Below are 22,260 nucleotides of genomic sequence, written 5' to 3'. Positions count from 1 at the left end.
TTAGGTAAGAGCTGACAAGCTGTAGGTGTGCCTTTCCTTACTGTAGAATGGCTGTCCCAGAGATATTCAAACTGTGACTTGTTCAACCAGGTTGTGCCAGCAGATCCTGCTGTGAGTGGGGCACTCCTACTTCCTGTTGCATTAGAGCAACGAGTTAATGAAGAAAGCAGGTCAGAGTTTAGATCTGGATTAAAGGGAAAATACCTCTCTAGACACTGGTTTCAAAGGAAGCTGCACCCACTCCAAGGTTTAGGGTAGTAATGAACAGATTGGTTATGTTATGTTTGCACAGACTGATACCAGGGAGGTTACATGGAAGCACTCAGCTAGCATCACCATTACTTTTTCTTATTGGTCTGGTCAGCCTTTTTGTTACTGTTTTTTTTTTTCTTTTTTCTTTTTTTTTTTTTTTTAATTCTTCAATTCCTTTTTGTTTCCTCTAAGCCCTGTGATGTTTAGTATGCAATTTTGCAGAACACTGGGGTTTTTAGGGCCACACACATAGTGTTATAGCAAAAATGCATTGTATACACTCTAAGCCTGGTGTGGGGTAGGTGATTTGAAAATGGAGGCTTCTGTTACGGTTGCATCTTTGTCTGCACTTGGCTTCCCAATTGAGGCTTGGACATTGCCATGGCTGTTTGAGTTTCAAACAACCTGACAAATAGGAGTGTATGAGCTCTGCTCTGAGCTCCCTTCTGCCTGGACAGAATAGACTCCTGGGCACTGAGTACTGGCTCTCTCACTGTGTTTCCAGTTCCCATAACCCACTGTGTCTGCTGAGAATGTGTCATGTGACTTTACATCAAATGAGCATTTCTTCAGCCCCTCTCTCTTGAGTGGCGGCCTCTGAAGCCCCTAGCAATCTTTAGGAAAAAATCCTTAACATCCAGAATTCTGTGGTAGGGCTCAACTGTCTGAGTTGTGGTAAGTTCTCTGAGGGAATCTATCATACACTGAAGTACACAGACTACCTATAAAGTGAATAATTTTCTTGAAGACTTCCTGAGTTAAAGACCTGTTCATTGATTCAATTTTTTCATATACTTAGTTGGGGAATATTTATTGAGTTTATCTGATGAGCAAGATACGGTTCTTAATTCCTAGGACTGAGTAAAGCAGGATAACACTCCTTGGATCAGAAGAAAGTAAAAATTAGGATCCTAACCTCAGGCGCCAACTGCCTGCTCTTAATACTGGCTGCCCCTTCCCTAGCTGTACAGATGTCAGTGCCTTGGTTTCCCCATATGCAATGGGGTGACAATGGTTCCTGACTTATGGGGTTGTCATAAAGATTAGGTCAGTGTCAGCTAAACCGATCTTGCAGTATGGTAGCTAAGGTCATCTTGAATTAAACCTAAGTTGAAAATAAAATGTCTTATATGCCTTCTGTGATGTCAAGGAAGCTCTCTGCAATGTTGAACTTCAGGAAACATACTTCAGACACATGTGATATCTAAAGATAATGAAAGAAAAATCTAACACATCCAGTCTTACACTGTTATAGTTAGAACATGAAATGTTCCTCCAAGGTCCATAAGTCTGAAACTTGGTCTCTAGTTTGAGAATCTTTAGGGAGCCTCACTGGAGGAAGTGGGTCACTGAGGGTGGACCTGGAGAACCATTTCCCGTTTGCTTTCTGCTTGCTGAGTATGGATGCTGTAGGACCAGCCAGCCTCCTGACACCGTATCTTCCCTGCCTTCTGCCATGTCTTCCCACCCTGCTAGACAATACACCTCTGCAACTGTAAGCCAAGGCAGCCTCTTACTCCCTTAAGGTGTGTTTGTCAGACTGTTTTGTCACAGCAATAGGAAAGTTGCTATGAGGATGAGCAGAAGTGGTCCGAATTTTAGAACTGACAATGAAGACAATAGTTGACTGGAGAAGGACCCTACCCTGCTTGATGAGAAGTTAGAGCTGTTGCTGGAACACCCATCAAAGGATGCAGAACTTGAGCAATGGTGAGGATGGACCCAGTACACCCTTCAGAGGCAGAGCCGGATAGCAGAGAAGATGACTGGGTATGGGCCCTGCTTTCTGGATCAAGTCCAACAGGGAATCCCACAGGATAGATGCCCCTGTTGTTCTCAGTAGTCTGTAGGGCTAGAGGGTGAGGACATAAACCAAGGCTGTGAGTCCTGTCTTGGGTCCCCAGAATAGGGGACAAGATTCTGTGACCTCTGTCAAAGAAAGACCCTACTTACTCAGAGGAGAGCTGGATGGTTCCTGGACCACCCTTTTTAGGACAGGGATGGTCTAAAGGAGCTGCCTCCAAAGGATCCCACTCTAAGATCTCCATAGCACATTCCGTAGGACGAGGGACATAGGTTGAGGAATTTAACTGGGAAACAGGAACTCCTGTGCATAGCATGAGGGCAGGGCTGGGGGAGGGGCTCACACTGAAGAAAAGTAGAACTTGTCTAGGATTGGAGGCTGGTGTAGCCTGTTCCCTGTCCAGGGTCCCCACGGAGCTGATGGGCTTTCTCTCAGAGAGCATCTCAGAGAAGGCTGGTGGAAGATCTCACAGGCCTCTTTTAACCCTGGACTTCGGTTGAAACCACGGCTAAATGTATTAAAGAAATCAGCCTTCTCTGCTTTACAGACACAACAGCATAAGGCCCACCTTGTCTCAGATGAGCATCCAGGCAGCAGGGAAAACCTGTGGCTTGTGGTCAGGCATAATTATCTCATCTCTCCACGAATAAATTAGGACCAGGCAAATGATTTCTCTGGTTTCCTGTCCTGTTTACATATAAGGCAGCGGGCTCTGGTCAGAACAAACCGGGCACCTTTGCTGGGGTCTGAGAATAATCCAAAGAGTGATTTTCAAAGAGAGCGAAAGTGGGTAGAGGTGAAGGTTTATTCAAACTACGAAGCAGCAGGCTTGGCACTCTCAGACTCTCAAAAGGGTAGAGGTAGGAATACGAGGTCAAAGCCTGCTTGGGCTACAGTGAGAACTGAAGGCCAGCCTGAGAAATTAGTGAGACCCTGTCACAAAACAATAAAAGGTAAGAGGGGGGCTGGGATCTATATAGCTTAGTGGTAGAGCACCTTCCTAGCATATGTGAGGTCAGAACAGAGAGAGAAGTGGGAGGAGGGTGGGAGAGAGGGAGGGAGGGGGAGGGGAGGGGAGGGGGAGAGAGGGAGTGGGAGGGGAGGGGGAGAGGGTAGAAGGGAGGGAGAGGGGGAGAGAGGGAGGGGAGGGGAGGGGGAGAGAGGGAGGGAGGGGGAGAGGGAGAGGGAGAGAAGGCAGAAGAGGAGGAAGAGGAGGAGGAGAAGGAAGAGGAGGAGAAGAAATATGAACTATACAGGTTACTAATGTACCATGAGGCTGAGAGAAACTGCCAGAGTTTATAGAATCATTTCAGGTATGAAAACCAGAGAGAGATTTCCAAAAAGGGGGCAGACAAAACAAAACAAAACAAAACAAAAAACAAAACCACACCAGCCCAATTAGCTTGATGTCACTACAAAAATCTATGATTCATAATTTGCCAGACCCTCTGTGGGGACAGTCAAGGACATCAGTGCTCCAGCTCTCTTCAGAAACATGTGGATGACAGATAAAAGCCTGATTTGGAAGACATGTGAAAGCTGGGCTAGCCAGAAACATACAGGAAATGCTGACCCCTGCAGGTGATGTGGAAGAACAGATGTTTTCTGTGGGCTACTGTAGGGAGGACCAGGCCCAAGGAGTGGGGCTCAGAAGGCAGATTTTTGCCTCAATTTTCAAACAATCATGATGTGAATAGTGTCACTAGAGTTAACCCTGAGCAGCACTGCTCTGGGAGGGGATTAAGTTGTAAACTAAGGTGGCCCAGTTCTGTCCAGTTTAATATTTTAGATCTGTAATATCCCCCTAGCAGGCTATAGGCTTATTATGCTATAAACAAACCTTTATGCTGTTGGTACTGGACCATCTGACAGAAAGGTATAGTGGAAGACCCTAAGGCAAGGACTACATCAGCTACTTACCACATGCATTTCCTTAAGGTCTCTATTGCTATGAAAAGACACTACAACCATAGCAATGCTTGTAACAGAAAGTATTAGGGGCTGGAGAGATGGCTCAGCAGTTAAGAGCACTGACTGCTCTTCCAGAGGTCCTGAGTTCAATTCCCAGCAACCATATGGTGGCTCACAACCATATGTAATGGGATCTGATGCCTTCTTCTGGTGTGTCTGAAAACAGCTACAGTATACTCGTATACAATAAATAAATAAATAAATAAATAAATAAATAAATAAATAAATAAATCTTTTAAAGTGGGGGAGGGTGTTGCTGAAGAGATGGCTCAGAGGTTAAGAGCACTGACTGCTCTTTCAGAGGTCCTGAGTTTGATTCCCAGCAACCAGGTATTGGCTCACAACCACCTGTAATGGGATCTGATGCCCTCTTTTGGTGTATCTGAAGACAGGTACAGTGTACACATATACATAAAATAAAAAAGACTCTTTCTCAATAAGAGTAATAACAATAACAATTTTTTTTTAAAAAAAGAAAGTATTTATTTGGGGCTGGCTTACAGTTCAGAGGCCTAGTCCATTATTGTCATGGCACGAACCATGGCGCCAGGCAAACATGGTGCTGGAGAGAAACAGAGTTCTGCGTCTGGATTAGGAGGCAGCAGGAAAAGTCTATGAACCATTGGGCCTATGTTGAACTTCTGAAACCTCAAAGCCCACCCCTGGTGACATACTTCCCCCAACAAAGGCCACCTCCCAGTAGTGCCACTCCCTCTGAGCCTATAAAGGCCATTTTATTTAACCCACCACATTCCTGGTCTCGATCCTCTGTCCTAACCTCAGCAGCCATCCTTTGACACAAAATGAAGAAGAGTCTTTATAGGAAAGTTGTAAATTATAGAAATGTTGCAACTCATAAATTTAATGAGATAATGCTCACCACGAACACATTTTATAAACTTAAAAGTGCTGTACTCACGTGGAATATCATTAAGGTTTTAAGAGGTTGGAAATAAAAGGCTCTTGAGGCTGATAGCACTTGGTATGGATTACAGTACTGCAAGCTGGCTCTGGGAACATGGCATGGCAGCCAACCATGACATGCTGGGCACAGAGATTTCTCCGGCTTCCCGTCCAATTCTAAAGATTATTTCAATGCACCAAGGCTGAACCTGGGTGTTTACTTGGAAGTTGTCATGTTTTTATTTTGACTTATTCCAAATTTGAAAAGAAAAAAAAATGATATACTGGTTACTTTCCAGGTCCATGGAGAGTTGCTGGAATTCCCTTCCTAATTAAAGATGGTAGTAGATGGAAATGCACTTCATTCTGTCCAAAGCTCATCACTAGGCGGGAGGAGAGCTACCCAGGATGCTCATTCAGGGTCCCAGTGTAGAGCAGGCGCCACAGTGGCTCAGTCGTTCCGTTTGCTCCTCTTAGAAGCTGTGCAGACGATGGTGCTTTTGAGGTCTGTCTCTTTGCTGTGACATCTAGTCCTGCTGCCTCATTGTTCTGTCCAAGGCTTAAGCTGGAACAACACTTCTAAGTGTCTATGGGCACAAATTCATTACATTCACTGCCACTCTGTCTTGTGTGTGTGTGTGTGTGTGTGTTTGGAAAAGAGGCTCTCACAGGCTTGGGCCAGCTGGCCAATGAACCAGGGCTTTATCTGTCTCCCTTTTTCCACAGTTAGGGTTGCAAATGCACACACCATACCCAGCTTTTCCCCCCATAGTGTCTAGGAATCGAACTAGGGTCCTTGTGCTGTCAAGGCAAGGATTTTATACAATGACATATCTCTACTGTGCTATGTCTACATTCTTGTACAATTCAGTCCAGCCAGAATTTGTGGAACTGCCAATCTGGGAAGCAGTCCTTTGTCTGTACAGTGTACAGAGCTGAGCTTATCTTGTTCAACACAGCAGCAAACGTAGTAAGGCACACTTCGTTTATTACTGTGAGCCCTTTAGGCTGTGGGCTGACACTCATGGACATGGTCCTAGCAGTTTGGAAGTCAAAGATCAAAGTGGCAGTATTGCACTTTCTGGGGAGGACCCACTGGTCACATATTTTGTCTTTTCTACCACAGCTTCCTGTGGTGGGACATGAAAGTGACAGGACAGGAGTTGACATCAGGCAAGAGGTGACTTTCTTAAGAAACTCTCCTTGGCAGAGGTAAAGCTGAGGTAGCCTAGAAGCAGAGTTCTCCTTTCATTAAAGGATAGCTGAAACAGAAGGCTCCTAAGTACGTCCCCAGGCCATCACTGAAAGAAAACTTTGTAAGTATTACAATACTTTGGAAAAGTACTAGCTTTGGGTCATTGTCCCTTGCGGTGGTTGGAATAGAAATGGCCCCCACAGACTCATGTGTTAGAATACTTGTCCACAGGGAGTCACGCTATTAGGACGTGTGGCCTAATTGGAGAAAATGTGTTATTGGGAGTATGCTTTGAAGTCTCAGATCCAAGCCATCCCCAGTGTGACATTCACTTCCTGCTGGCTGCTGATCCAGATGGAGAATACTCAGCTACCTCTTCTGCACCATGTCTGGACTAAATCTCTGAAACTATAAGTCAGCTCTAATTAAATACTTTCCTTTTTAAGAGTTGCCGTGGTCATGGTGTCTCCTAACAGCAAGAAAACCCTAAGATATTCCTTAATTAGCAGAATGTCCTTAGGCAAGTACTTGGGACCGCTGATTCTCTATATACCTATCAAGGAGGATAGAAGTCTTCTTGAACCCAAATTTAAGTTCCGGGGGGACTGAGGTATGTTAAGCTTGGTTGGCACATAGTAGGTATGGTGGTTTGAATATGCTTGGCCCAGGGAGTGGCACTATTAGGACCCAGTCTTCTCTTGTTTGCTTTCAGAATAAGATGTAGAACTCTCAGTCTCTCAGCTCTTCCTGTGCCATATGTACCTGGAAGCTGCACGTTCTCGCCTTGATAATAATGGACTGAACCTCTGAACTTATAAGCCAGCCCCAATTAAATATTGTACTTTATAAGAGTTGTCATGGTCATGGTGTCTCTTTACAGCAATTGGAACCTAACTAAGACAATAGGGACAAAACTTTCCCCTATGTCTCTGATGAGAATTTCTATTTTTTTCCCAAGATAATGAGGACCCACTTATAGAAAGACCAAATAGAGTACAAATAATTCAAGTAAAGGCAGAAAGATTCTAATTGCCATTTAACCCAATTTTAGGGACATTTCCAAGCTGCTCCTCTCCTCTGGTAGCCCAAGAGGAGCAGTGGGCTTACCTGCTTCAGGTCTGGGAAGTAGACTGTGTCGTGTCCAACAAGGGCTCCAGAGATCCCTGCCACTGCCTTCCTTCAGAGCTGTGTTCTGGACACTGGGTTTTATGTTGCAATATTAACAGGGCTCTGCAATCCTAAATGCTGTAAATCTTCCTCCCGCTTCCTGCAGAAGTAATTGCCTCACATGCATAAAACAGCCTGCTGAAAAGAGTTCCAGGCTGCTCCTCAACTCCCTTTCCACTGAGTAAGCATTCCTATAAAGATGGCTCTGGCACCCAGATGGTCTGTGGGAGGAAATCACAGCAACTCATCGTGCCAAGACACACAGAAGGTCTATGGTTCACAATGGAAAGGTAGGTATCTCGAACAAGGCAGAGCCCAGGGTAATAAAAATGCCTTTTATTTCCTACTTTCTTTCACAGTAGTAGGCTTTATTCTGAATCTCACCAGAGGCTTGTAAGGCATTAAAAGCAATAGTTCCCTGCCGCCCCTCCCCCCCCAACTGTTTTTGTTTCCTAGAACTGAGTTTGCCTAGGTAGGCAAGGCTGCTCTCTGCAACAGGATGGAAAGGTTGAGAAATGTCATTGTTTGTGGGGACACTTCCTAAAGGCCTGGGGTGAAGGACAAAGGCGCTTCCACCTCCCTAAAGGGGCAGGCAATTCACAAAGCACATTTCTGTCCATGTAGTACGAACGCTATGTCTGTTCAGCTATGCAGTAATACACAGGGATGGGTGGCATATAAAATGCCATACATCAGAATTCAGAATTTGAGGTCTGGTGAGGATCCATTCTTCATAGACAGTCTGACTGTATTCTCACTTGGGAGGGGATCCACAAGTTCTCTCAAGTCTCTCCTTAGATGGATGCTAAGGGGTTTTCCTCTCATGACCTAGTCACCTCTCAAGGCCCTCAGTTCTTTCAAAAATTATCTCTCTCTGTCTCTCTCTGTCTCTCTTTCTCTGTCTCTCTGTCTCTGTCTGTCTCTGTCTCTGTCTGTCTGTCTGTCTGTCTGTCTCTCTCCCTCCCTCCCTCTCCCTCTCTCTCTCTCTCTCTCTTGTCTTCTTTTTTCTTTTTCCCTCTTCTGTTTCTTTCTGTCTCTCACCTAGTCTACCTCCTTTCCTCTTTCTTGTTTTTCCTCTTCTCTCTCCTCTTCTTCATTCTTAAAAAATTCTTTCTTTCTTTTTCTTACTTTCCCTCCCTCCCTCCCTCCCTCCCTCCCTCCCTCCCTCCCCCCCCCCCTCTCTCTCTTTCTTGACTCAGGGTCTCATTATATATTTCTGGCTGTCCTGGAACAATGAAGATCAGGCTGGCCTCAAACTCATAGAAATGTGACTGCCTCTGCATCTGGAGTGCTGAGATTAAAGGTGCTAACCACCATGCCCAAGATCGCTTCCTCCTCTTCTCCATCTTAACTTTCATCCTTTACCATGTCATCTGTTTGTATGTCTGAGTCTTTCTGACTCTGTTTCTTCTATATCACAACATGTACATTGATCAATTCCACAGGTTTCTTAAACCTTCTGAAACTCATTCATGCAAACTGAGGAAAGAGGCTAGTAGACACCCACATATCCCCCCATACCCAATAATCTTGCTTTGATTTATATTCGAGCTGTGAGTTAAGTTTTTGTCCCTGTAAACTGTGGAGGATAAAATTATACTACACTGCTTACTGACAAGATCCCTGGCAGAGGTGACTAAGGGTTGATCTGAGTTCCTATTATGGCAGTTCCAGGGTGCAATCTGTCATGTAGGAGGGAAGGCATGGGGGCAGGAGCTTGAATCAGCTAGTCACACTCCATTGTCAAGTAGCAGAAGAATGAATACCAACCAGCCTTGGTATATCAAGTTGCAGTAAGACTTGGCACATCTCCTATTGAAGCGAGACGAGGCAGCCCAATAGGGGGGAAAAGGGTCTGAAAATCAGGCAATAGAGTGAGAGACAGTCCTGTTCCTACTGTTCCACATGAAGACCAAGCTACACAACTGTTACATATGTCCAAAGGGCCTAAGTCAGTCTTACTCATGCTCTCTGGTTGACAGTTAAGTCTCTGTGAACCCCTATTGGCCCAGGTTAGTTGATTCTGTAGAGGTTTTTTATGGTATCCTTGACCTCTCTAGTTCCTTCAGTCCTTCCTTCCCCTTTTCCACAGGATTGCCGTAAGCTTCGCTTAATGCTTGGCTGTGGGTCTCTGCATCTGTTTCTATCAGTTGCTGGGTGAAGCCTCTCTGATGATAATTATGCTAGGCTCCTGTCTGCAAGTGTACCAGAATACCATTAGCAGTGTCGGGAGTGGGCTCCCTCTCATGGCATGGATCTCAAGCCTGGCCAGCCATTGGTTAGCTACTCCCTTAATTTCTTCTCCATCTTTACCTCTGCACTTCTTGTAAGTAGGACAAATTGTAGGTTGACAAATTGTAAAATTATGGCTGGGCTGGTGTCACAATCCCTCCATTGGAAGTCTTGTTACAGGAGATGGCCAGTTCAGGCTCTGTATCTCCATTGCTAGGAATCTTAGCTAGGGTCACCCTGATAGATTCCTCCCCTTTTCTGAAGAGAAAGGGAGGAGGAGTGGATGGGGGAGGGGAGGTAGGGAGAAGAGGGAGGGGAAGCTGCAGTCAAGATGTAAATAAATAAACAATTTTTTAAAAAGCAGCAGAAGAGTGAACAGTGCTCAGCCTACCCGCTCCCTCCTTCCCTCTCGTTTTTATTCATTTCAGCATCCCAGCTCCTGTAATGATGCTACCAACATCTCACCATCTAGGGTAAGTCTTCCTATCTTAGCTAAGTCACTGCTGAACCTTCCTCACAGACATGCATGTCCAGAGGTGTGTCTTTTCAGTGATTTTAGATTTTGTCAACTTGACTCTCAATACTAACCATTACTGTGCTCCTTTCCACAGCCACAAACTCAGTTCTTATTGATGAGAGATCCATACAAGGTCCTCATCAAACAGTGTCCCTCGATGAAGTGGGAGACTGATGCATTCGTTCTGCCCACAAAGCAACACAGAACAGCAATGCATCTTGTGAGGATCCTTCAACCTGGACTCTGCAGAGCAGAATCCTCAAGAAGGAATATATATATATATATATATATATATATATATATTCCTGTATATGTGTATATATATATACATATATATGTGTTATGTGACAAGGCTATCTGCACATCACTACCTAATCACTGGACCATACAATCACCATCCAGATTTCCCTCCCATCCAAACCCGAGTTTGGATTCCAGAACACATGAAAGCCAGATAGGTAGCAAACATCTGCAGTCTTAGTGCCCCTAAAGGCATATGAGAGGTAGACACAGAGCATCCCCCAGATGCTCACAGACCAGAAGCTCCCATGGCATACATAGTGGAAATCAAGAGGCCCTGTGTCTCAAACAAGGTGGAAGATGAGGATTCATATTTAAGGTTGTCTTCTGACCTCTTCATATGTACTGTGGCACACCCAAACACACACACACATACACAGAAAGAGACACAGAGACAGACAGAGACAGAGTAGGACTGCCTTTTGTATCACTATTACAATATTTGAATACTTCACATTAAGTCTAGGTTTCTGCATTAGAAAGGAAAGCACTACAGCAAGAATCACTTGGAAAAGCCCAAGTCCTTGCATGTAAAGTTAGCAGGGGTCTGGGGGAAGACTATGGAGCACTGGGATGGAGGATGGGATCCAGTGTGGAAGTGCTCTACTCCCACGTTGCTACGTGTGAATGGGCATCCTAGCTGTGTCTCTTAATCCCTCCTGCCTCTGTGTCCTCGCCTGAGGAGTGAGGAAGGCATTGCATAAAACCAAGGTTGAGGTAGCACCTTGCAGATTGTGCAAGGCATTGACAATAAATGGGAATAACCCTGGTTTTTATCCTGAATCCCAGCCATTCTGCATATCTGGAACTTATGAGACCAGTGGCTCAGAAAGCTTGGGACTATCTGGACCTCATTTTTAGTCACTCTCGAAAGCCATTCTCTAAGCGGAGGGCCTTGAGCAACAGAGATCCACGTGATCTGGGAATGATCCAGGTTAAAGCCTCCACTGGACAGAAGCCCGGTGCATGCAGTGGTCCCCCCTATTAGGAAGCCCTCTGGCCCTAAGACTGACAGTACCTACCATGGTTAACTATCAGTCAGACTCTGGGCTTGAACAAGCAGGATGTTGCCATGACAACCTCTTGCAAGTGTTCCCAGAAGGAATGACAAGGCCAAGGGCTTAGTTGCTATTTCCCTTCCCGTCAAGAAGTCTGAAAGCAAGAATGGTTCTGGGTACGAGGTCTCCTAATGCTAGCAGGCACACAGGTCCTGCCTGGGTTACACAGGTGGTAAGTGGCAGCTTTGGCACATGTCTTCAAACCAGCCCATCACTCTACACTGGCTGCTACTCAGCAAACATCAGACTTTTGGGGGAAACTGTCTTTTCTGCACATACCTTCCATTGCCTCTGCTTTGGACTCTGGGCAAGCAGTCGTGGGGGCCTGCCACAAGCTCTTTACACTGCCTAGGTGGGCGTCTGGCTGTGGGAAGTCACGGAACACCAATCCTCGGGGATAGAGAGAGAGCAGTCTGGGGTCCCTGGGCCTCACAGAGTCCAGGGATGATAGGTTCTAGCTCTTGGGCATTGCAGGACGTCGCTGGACACCCCCAGAAGAGCTGAGAATGGATGGGGGGTGCCCAGAGGTGGCTCGGTCTGCCCCAGGGCTGAAGGGAAGAGGGGAAGGGGGAGAAGGCACTGGGTGGTTCTCATGCAAGCAAGAGTCTTTGGCTAGCCTAGGCTGCTAGCTTGGCGTGCTGCTTGGTTTGGCTGGAGCCTAGAAAGGCCTCTCAGATCTGCGGCTCTTTAGAGGAAAGTCTGCTCTAATGCTCCAGTAGGTGGATCTCGATGAGCAGAGATGGTCCATGGTTTTAAAGCTTTATTGTAGAAAGGAAGAGAGAGAGAAAGAGAGAGAGAGAGAGAGAGAGAGAGAGAGAGAGAGAGAGAGAGAGAGAGAGAGAGAGAGAAGTGGAGGGCAGCCATGACCACGTGGAGAGAAGGGAGGGAGGCAAAGGGTGAAAGAGGTAAGAACAAGGCAAGAGAGAAAGAGGGTAAGAGAGAGAGAAGGGGCCAAACAGTCCCTTTCATAGTAGGCTGGGCTACCTTGCTGTTGCCAGATAACTGTGGGGAGGAGCATAACTGGCTATTGCCAGGTTAACTGTGGAGGTGAGATCTAGCCAGAATACCAGGAGCTTGGGACACTCTCTACATGACTGATAGTCACAATATTATGGAGTTGAGGACGTGGTATCACGTGCCTGCGTCTGGGAATGTGGCTCACTGTTTCATCCCTTGTAGAGTTTTCTACTGGGTCTCCAGAGTAAGCCTCGCTCCAACAGAACACAGACTGCCTTTCTCCATCCCACACCCTGTTTCTCTGCCACCCATCTAAGAAGATTTCCATCCTTTCGATCCTGGTCCCTTACTTCTCTCTTCTTTCTTCTGAAGTTACAGCCTGAACCCCATTTAGAACTGGCCTGAGATCCTCTGTTTACCTGAGGAGGTGGCAGAGAGGCACTGTTTCTTCCTTGGTGATTGAAGTATGACAATGAGCTTCAGGCTTCCACCCATGCAGAGAAGGTCATCTGCAGGAAGGAGCCTGACCCAGCAGCAGAGAAATGCAGATCTAGCTGGTACCCGGGGCAAAAGAGAAACAAGATAGCATCTGAGCTCACTGACCCAGTCCTCTTGGCCCTGCTCTTCTGTGCTTGGTTACCAGTGTAGAGAATGGCCCCTTCCTAGCCTAGCCTGTCTTTGCAATGCACATTTCTGCCATTGCCCAAGCTTTCAAGGTAAATTACCACCCCTTTTTCTTAAGGAATCTACCTTTCTTTTGTTCTTGTGGTTTTATTTTTTTAATATTTTTTATTATTACGTATTTTCCTCAATTACATTTAGAATGCTATCCCAAAAGTTCCCCATACCCTCCCCCCCCCCACTTCCCTACCCACCCATTCCCATATTTTTGGCCCTGGCATTCCCCTGTACTGGGGGATATAAAGTTTGTGTGTCCAATGGGCCTCTCTTTCCAGTGATGACCTACTAGGCCATTTTTTGATACATATGCAGCTAGAGTCAAGAGCTCCGGGGTACTGGTTAGTTCATAATGTTGTTGCACCTACAGGGTTGCAGATCTCTTTAGCTCCTTGGATACTTTCTCTAGCTCCTCCATTGGGGGCCCTGTGCTCCATCCAATAGCTGACTGTGAGCATCTACTTATGTGTTTGCTAGGCCCCGGACTAGTCTCACAAGAGACAGCTATATCAGGGTCCTTTCAGCAAAATCTTGCTAGTGTATGCAATGGTGTCATCGTTTGGAGGCTAATTATGGGATGGATCTCTGGATATGGCAGTCTCTAGATGGTCCATCCTTTTGTCTCAGCTCCAAACTTTGTCTCTGTAACTCCTTCCATGGGTGATTGTTTCCAATTCTAAGAAGGGGCAAAGTGTCCACACTTTGGTCTTCGTTCTTCTTCAGTTTCATGTGTTTTGCAAATTGTATCTTATATCTCACTATACTAAGTTTCTGGGCTAATATCCACTTATCAGTGAGTACATATCATTTGAGTTCTTTTGTGATTGGGTTACCTCACTCAGGATGATGCCCTCCAGGTCCATCCATTTGCCTAGGAATTTCATAAATTCATTCTTTTTAATAGCTGAGTAGTACTCCATTGTGTAAATGTATCACATTTTTTGTATCCATTCCTCTGTTGAGGGGCATCTGGGTTCTTTCCAGCTTCTGGCTATTATAAATAAGGCTGCTATGAACATAGTGGAGCATGTGTCCTTCTTACCAGTTGGGACATCTTCTGGATATATGCCCAGGAGAGGTATTGCGGGATCCTCCAGTAGTACTATGTCCAATTTTCTGAGGAACTGCCAAACTGATTTCCAAAGTGGTTGTACAAGCTTGCAATCCCACCAACAATGGAGGAGTGTTCCTCTTTCTCCACATGCTCACCAGCATCTGCTGTCACCTGAATTTTTGATCTTAGCCATTCTGACTGGTGTGAGATGGAATCTCAGGGTTGTTTTGATTTGCATAAAGGATAATTTTTTTTAAAAAGTAGGGAGGGAGGTAAGCCCAGGTGTGGTGAGAATGGGGTCTTATTAGATCTTAAAACATATGTTGTGTTCACCACCTCTGGGAATATAGAGTGGGAGCAGAGGCTTAGCCCACTGTATGGGAGCTTCCTCCTCTGCAGACTGAGAACTCAAATAACACTTACCTGGTAGGGTCATTATAAGAAGTAAATGAGACAACACTTTGGGGTTCATAGAAAAGAACCCCCAGTCCAGCCCAGGTACTCATATAATACTCAGAGGACATAATGATGGAATGTCTTCCCTTACAACCTAAAGTGGGATGAGCACCACCCGCAGACTTTGATGATTATGGTTCTTTTTAGAGCAGATGGAACGAGACTTCAGGCTGTACTGAAGACCGGGCACTCTCCAGGATACGACCAAGCATCGGGGCAGAAAAACACTGCTTCTTTTGACTCTGAAAACAGGGCTGAGGTGAAAGGATCCTTCAGTGATATTGGGTCACTGAAGGCTTTCCCAGACACACAGGAAAACAGCAGAAACAGAGGCTGATAACAGAATTGAAGTTTATCCCAAAAGTAAAGTCCTATTGAAATTTTCACTAAGCCTGCAGCTGCGGCTTTAGAGCTGAGTAAGAAGGGAGCGCTGAGAAATCAAAGCATCGAACAACAGGGAGGTGACCTTCCAACTGCCAATAATAACAATGAACTAACAAACAAACAAAAACCAGGTGACAGACCTCTCAGGTCACCTAAAATACACAAAACTAGCAATGGAAATATATGCTATTGTGATGGTTAACATTGATTCTTAGCTTGACCGGACCTAAAATTATATAGAAAGTGTGCCTTTGGACATGCCTGTGGAGGGTTTTCTCAATTAGTTGAGGGAGGAAGATCGACTCTCAATGTGGGCTGGGTGCTACAATGTGAAGGACTGGATGAAAAGGAGAAAGGCAGCTCTCTGCAGAGGCTTCCTGACTGTGGTTACAGTGTGACAGGCTGCCTCCTGTCCACCACCATGCCTTCTTCCTTGTGGTGGTTTGAAAGAAAATGCCCCCCATACACACACACACACACACACACACACACACACACACACACACACACACACACACAGGCTAATAGGGCAAGGCACTATTTGGTGGTGTGGCCTTGATGGAGTAGATGTGGCCTTGTTGGAGGAATTGTGAGGATGGGCTTCGAGGTCCCAGATGCTTAAGTTAGGCCAGTGGCTTAGTCTTTCCCTGCTGCCTGGGGATCCAGCTGTGGAACTGTCAGCTCCTTCTACAGCACACCTGCCTGGATGCCACCATACTTCCTGCCATGATAATAATGGACTTGAAGCCTCTGAACTGTGAGCCAGCCCTAATTAAATGGTTTTCTTTACAAGAGTTGCTGTGGTCATGGTGTCTTTTTACTGCAATAAAACCTTAACTAAGACACTCCCCTTGATGGACTGCATCATAGAACCTTAAGCCCAAGGAACCCTTCCTTGTTCCTCCTGTTAGAGTACCTTATCAGCAACAGAAAAAGTAACAAAGATCAATAATCCCCAACATATAGAAGGTAAAGCATAAATATGCACAAATACCATTTTATGATTCAATACTTTTATTTAACTACAACAAGTGGGTGATTCTTAAGAAAAATATGGATTATCCCAGTTGAGTGAAGAATCAGAGAATGAATTCTGGAGAGAGGAGTCAGTGTTTAAGGCTGTGAGCTGCTTTTGTAGAGGAGCTGAATGCAATGCCTGCGACATTCACAACAATGATTCACAACCTCCTGTAACTCTATCTGCAGAGCATCGATGATGCCTTCTTCCAGCCCCTAAAGACACTATTGCCATTTGCACAAACTCACAAACATATACATATACATATAAACACACACACACAACTTAAAAAACATTTTAAAAATTTGCACATAGCAATCACCATGAAATCAAGTGACAATATTATCAAAGATTTCTCCCCAGAAGGATATGGCATCTAGCTGGGAAATCGTTCTTTCAAAGTTTTCTCCAGGGAATACTCTCAGTAGATGAGCTAATTTAAGGCACTGGAAAATGCTTTTTACATTAGAAGATAGACTCAGCTAACCTAAAATTTCAGAACTTAAAGAGATATGCACAGTTACTCCAAGACAGTCTTAGCTGTCATGAAAATATGTGAGAGTTTTAAATAAAACCCCATGACTGTATCCAGTGGTGTATTTAAAGCCTCCTACAACTTATTTGAGAAATGGAAGAATTTGAGATGGTGGGGCATATTTGTACTACTAGGGGAGTTTTAAATTTAATTCATCCCTTTAATTTCTCAAAAAGAAAACTAACATGCTCTTAATTGTAAGTACACTGGATATAATTCAACATACAATCATCTCTGATTTTAAAAATACAATAAACACCTCCTTCTGGAAATATATTTTTCTTCTTATGGTGGGGCAAACACCAAATGTCCCATTGAGGCAACAGCCATGATGGTTTCAGTGGGCTCACAAAAGCAGGGAGGATGCCCGCTTGGTGCTCAAGTCCCAGCCACCCCAGTTTCTTCACTCATCTGCTTATACATTGACATCTCACTCCTTTCTAATCCTTTAGTCCCCAGCTTGGAATGGGCCTGTGGGTCAGGGCTAGGTTTTTCCTATTGAAACACAGGGTTGCTTTGAAGACTCTGTGAAGGGTATTTCAACTAGAGCGGCTGCCGGGTGGCAGATTCCTGCTCTCAGGGATTCTGGATCAAAGTGGGGACACCTGAGAGGTCATCAGCCCAGCTCTCTCCCAAGGCCTCTCACGGCGTCCACAGGGACCTGTTGTCTAGAGCCCAGAAGCTTGGCTTCAGTGGGGACCTGTTGTCTAGAGCCCAGAAGCTCGGTTTCAATGGGGACCTGTTGTCTAGAGCCCAGAAGCTCTCTCCTTGCAGAGCTTACCCTTGAACAAACTTGTGCTCTGGAATAAGATGGTAAGGAGCAAGATGTTTTGGCCTTGCCCATTGATGCTGAAATAAAGGTCTAGTGGAATGACAGTCAGTTTTAAGAAGGAAAGGAATTCTGACTCAAGCTACCACATTATGGACCTTGAAGGCACTGAATTAAGTAAGTGAAGTTAAAAATAATGGACAAATACTGTATGTGTTCACTTACATAACAGGCCAGTATAGGCTAATTCCAGAGCCTAAAGATAGAGGGGTGGTCAGCTCAAGTGGGGGAGGATGAAATGGGAAGCTGTTTAATGGGTAGAAATGTTCCGTTCTGCAAGGCAGGAATGTTCTGAGATGGGTTGCACAAAGTAAACAGACTTTAACCTACTGCACTATATGCTTAAAATAGTTAAGATGTTGAAACACACACTCATACAAACATACATGCACATGCACACATACACATGTGCATACATACCCACTGCTTGGAACACAGAACTACAGAAGAGGCTCCGAAGACAAGATGCTACGATTCAGTTCTGCTGATTGATGACTATGATTTAGGAACACTGTTTGATCCCCATGAATTTCACAATGCTCCATAAAATACATGAAAAATAATATACAATAGAGTTACTATGAGGATTACATAGATAGGATTTTCATATTACACAGAGCATCTCCTAACCCGAGCATGGGGAATGTTTTTACTATCATGCTTCAGAGCATCGGACAAGGCAGCCACGAAAGGCCTTCGAGTTTATGGATGTCAAAGAAGATGTCCGCAATAAAGATACCCACATCATATGGGTATGAAGAGAGGCACCTGGATGGGTGTTGAGGAGCCAGGCAGGAAAGAGTGGGATTCAGGTAGGCATAGGAGCCACGCATAGGAACTACTGTTTGCACACTAGAGACGGGGGAGGAGCATCCTGGAGACAGCACAATATTCCATGGGAGACAAGCCCGAGGTGAGAGGGGAGGGCTCTGTGACACTGAAGCAAAGGGATATGCCTGGCACACAGTGGACAGGCTAGGGGTCACCGGAGAACATGGGAGATTTCTTAGAGCCCTGTCTCAGGAAGAAACTGCTCTGAGACAATGCTTAGCAGAACACCCTGTGGGACAGCGTCTTGGCAGAGGAGAGCAGGAAAGTGGGCCAGGTGACCTTGAAGTGTTCTGCATCATACATCTCCTTCCCAATAGGAAGCCCAGATCCTCCCACCTTCTCTCCAGAGTCTGGGAAGGTTAAACTGTGGCACACTGATGGCCAGCTGTGTAAGATCATGTGGATTTTGCATATTTTTCCCTAAATGGGAATGTCCCTTTTCTAAGCGAGAGTGAGAAAACTTCTACTTTCACAAAAAGTGGATGTGAATGGATTCAAAGAACTTTACTTTTGCCTAACAGGTCTGGAGACCCATTTGAATGAATTGCTTTAGGCAAGGAAGCACTGCTTGTGTCATTGGCTATGGTATCTCCCTTTCTCAAAGTACACAAGTATGGCGATTCCTACCTGGGCACACGAAGCTAGAATTCTCAAGGAGCATGGAGCTGTGTAAAAGCAAGGCTGTAGAGTCAGACTGACACCCATTCAAATCCTACCTCCATCTTGAAGTTTGGAGCAAGTTAATATACTCCTGTGTTGGCTTTCTCATTCAGAGGGAGGATGGTCCTTTCCTTTCTGGAGTAGCTTGTAGATAATAACTGATAGAAGAGACTATGCACAAGGGGCCAGTGAGATGGCTGAACAGGTAACTGTGTATATATCATCAAACTTGATGACCCCAGGACTCACATGATGGAAGGAGAAAAAAACAACTTCTTCAACTTGTCTCCTGACTGTGGCTTACACACACACACACACACACACACACACACACACACAAACACACACTCACACACAAACACACACACACAAATAAAATTTAAAGAGACTCTGCACACATATGTGGGAAATGAAAATGCCATACTTTACGTTGTTTTGTTGCTAGGACAGTTTTCTAGACACGGTAGTATAAAAGAAATGAGCTCAAGCAAATTTATTGAGTGCCCAGGAGCAGAGCCCTCCCCATCTCCTGACACAGGTCAGTTGCAAACAGTAGGACTAATGATAAAAGGAGGAGAAGGAAGTGAGGCTCTTACAGATGCAGCTGAGTGTGGATAGAAACATCAAGAATACAGTGCAGCTCAATCCCTTTCCCAAGAGAGAAGCTGAGTTTGTGGAGTATACACAGGACCTGTGCTATCAAACTGTGGCTGGCAGCTTACGCAGAAGACAGCAGACCTTGATACAGTAGGAAGGTCTGGCCTAAGTCTCCTGGTTTGCAAACTGAATGAATGTCTTCTGGAAGAACAGGGTTCTGACTGCTGCCTCAGCTCAGTTCTGGTGCGGAGAGGTTCATGATTCATGTGTCCAGAGAAAGAAAAGACAGGGAGGAATCAGGGTGCTTCCTTGGGACCTTAGTTTCCTTCTGGCCTCCCCATGTGAACTGAGCATGGTCAAGGCCTGGGTCTACCTTCCTGTGGAGGCTCTTCTCCCTTCCCATCATTCTCTTCCTCCCCTCTCCCTGTAAACAAGCTTGTGGCTTACAATGAGGAGGTATGGTAGACACCGGAGAAGCCCAATTAGAGAAGGTGCCTAAGGTCATAAATTAGCCACGTTGGCTTCAGATCTCCAGGCCTGACTCTGGTGTACTGTGTGCTCTCAGCAACTTGTATGCTGCTTGCAAAAATAGTGTCAGTTCCTATACCAACAGTGTAAGGCTTGGCCAGAGCAGGATTGGAGTTGCCATTGGTTCTTTCCTCCGTTCTTTTTAGCATTAGGCTAACTTCTATTTCCAGCATTTATAAGCATCAAACCACACAGCTCTTTTTTCTCTTGCCTGCTTACATTATGAAGCCTCTGGTTTCTGCAATAGATCTGCAAACCTGCAGGCATCCTTTCAGAGCTTGGGAGTGTTCGTGCCCAGGAGTCCAAAACCAGCACCAGCACCCATTTCCCCAGCAGCTGTGCGGTGTGTGTGTGCCTGGATTTGCAGCTGTGTGCAGGTAACACTCTAGTGCTCTTGAGTGTGCATGGCTGGTCTCATTCCTTAGAGGGCTGGATTCATCAGAGTTGAAAACCAGCCTGTCAGCTCCACAGCGCAGGTACTTGAAAATAGAAGCTTTTTCTTCCTGCCAAGCTCTGGAATAGGCCTAAGTCTATTTCCCATTGTATAAGCCATCTTCAGTTTTTAATGACTCTGAGTTATTAAGGAGAGTGACTGAATCCCCAGCTGCTGGAGCCAAATGAGTGTGGAGCTGCAGCATTTAGAGTTAACTATAGAAACCACCGCTCACTCCACAGGATAGGGCGAGCTTGCTGTTGAATTCCTTCCTGCTAGGTTTATTATAATGAGTTTTCTCTGCAAAAAGGTAAAACCTAATTTTCAAAATGATGGAAAACTTAACTCGTCCTTTTCCTCTAGGGACACTGCTATTCAGACCCAGGGACCGAAGGCAGCTGATTAAAACCAACCAACCAATCAACCAAACCCCAACACAAAGCAATCTTATCCCACAACCCAAATTTGACTTTGGTTTGAGTAAGCCATAGAACTTTTTTACTTCTCTCAGATATTATTTTTCAAGCCAGGTACCACATACCTTCCCCTGAAAACCAGAGAGCAAACTGGATGTGGGAAATGGTTTGAAGCAACAAAGACACAGCTTCTTTGTGATGGTTACTTGTAATTGTCACCTTGACACAAACTAGAACCACCCAGAAGAGAGTCCTGATGAAGTCGTCTAGCCCAGATTGGCCTGTCATGGACTATATGAATTATATTGATTGATGATATGGGGAGACCCAGCCCTCTGTGAGTATCACCATTCTCTGGATTTGGGATGTAAAGAAGAGAAAGGGAGCAGAATAACAACATGCATTCATTCATTCTCCTCTGCTCTCAACGCTGGATGAGACTAGCAGCTTCACAGTGATGGGCTGTCATCTGAAACTGTGAGCTAAAATAAACCATTTCTTCCCATATTAGTGGTCAAGGATCAGCCTCAGCTTGGAGAGGGGTTCTGAGAAAAGGAGTGTTGGAGAGCAGTGAAACAAAGGACTCGAAGTCAAATCATGGGTCCAAGCTGGCAGCCTATGCTCTGCTCAAGACAGCCTTCCAGGTTGTCCTCTCTCTCTGTTCTGTTTGAGACAGTTCTCTAAGTTCTCTCTTGCTGTTCTAAAAATTCTCTGGATAGCTCATCTATGGCAGGTCAAAAGCTCAGTTGCTTCTTTACATATCACATCAGTCATTATTCCAGGTTCCCTTTTGATTTTCCCATGAATCAGTATCCCATGACCCCACATTTATATATTTCTACATGATAAAATATCTATAAAATGTCAACCCATCCACACATAGATTATACCTATTGATTACCTGCCATATACTCCCTCCACTCCAAAGTACTTCTTGGTGGCGGGGCAGAGGAGCTTTAAGCCACAGTATGGTGATGCCAATGGCTCTGGTATGTTTGTTCCGCATCCCATGATCTAGGATGTGAAGTTTAAGAGAGACTCTTTTGAAAGCCACGGGCAGAGCACTGGGCCACAGGCTCGGTCCTTGCCCATATGCTTGGGGAGGAGGAACAAACACCAGTGTATTACTTGTGAGAGTTCTCCTCTCTTACCATGAGCAACATCCCTTCGGTGGCTTTAGAGACATGTGAATATCTCAGCCTTAATATGTTTGTGTGGACAATCATACTAACTGATTCGCACCCCCATGTGTTGTTACTTGTCATTTAGCTGCAGTTTACAAGCAACATTCATATATTCTCAAGCCTCTCTTATGTGCCCAATGGAGCTGCACACTCATCCTCACACATTACTCAATAATTTTGTTAGCTACATAATTTAACAGTGATGTTCATGAGTGGGCCAAGCTTTGTGGAGGGAGACTACTTAAGGCCACAGGAACTGTTCTGAGCCTTGGACACAGGACCACTGGTCCTTCTGCCTATG

The 22,260-nt window shown here is 45.2% G+C and overlaps 1 protein-coding gene across 1 annotated transcript in view; it reads right to left on the bottom strand.

Annotated features, from left to right (window-relative positions):
* Nbas (neuroblastoma amplified sequence) overlaps positions 1-22,260 on the bottom strand; it is a 368,280-nt gene that overhangs the window by 31,106 nt on the left and 314,914 nt on the right. The gene's annotated exons all lie outside the window — the stretch shown is intronic.

Source organism: Mus musculus, chromosome 12 (assembly GCF_000001635.26).
Source record: "Mus musculus strain C57BL/6J chromosome 12, GRCm38.p6 C57BL/6J".
Classification (NCBI taxonomy): domain Eukaryota; kingdom Metazoa; phylum Chordata; class Mammalia; order Rodentia; family Muridae; genus Mus; species Mus musculus.
The sequence above is the reverse complement of the archived record's forward strand: the minus strand, read 5'-3'. Positions and strand labels throughout refer to the sequence as shown.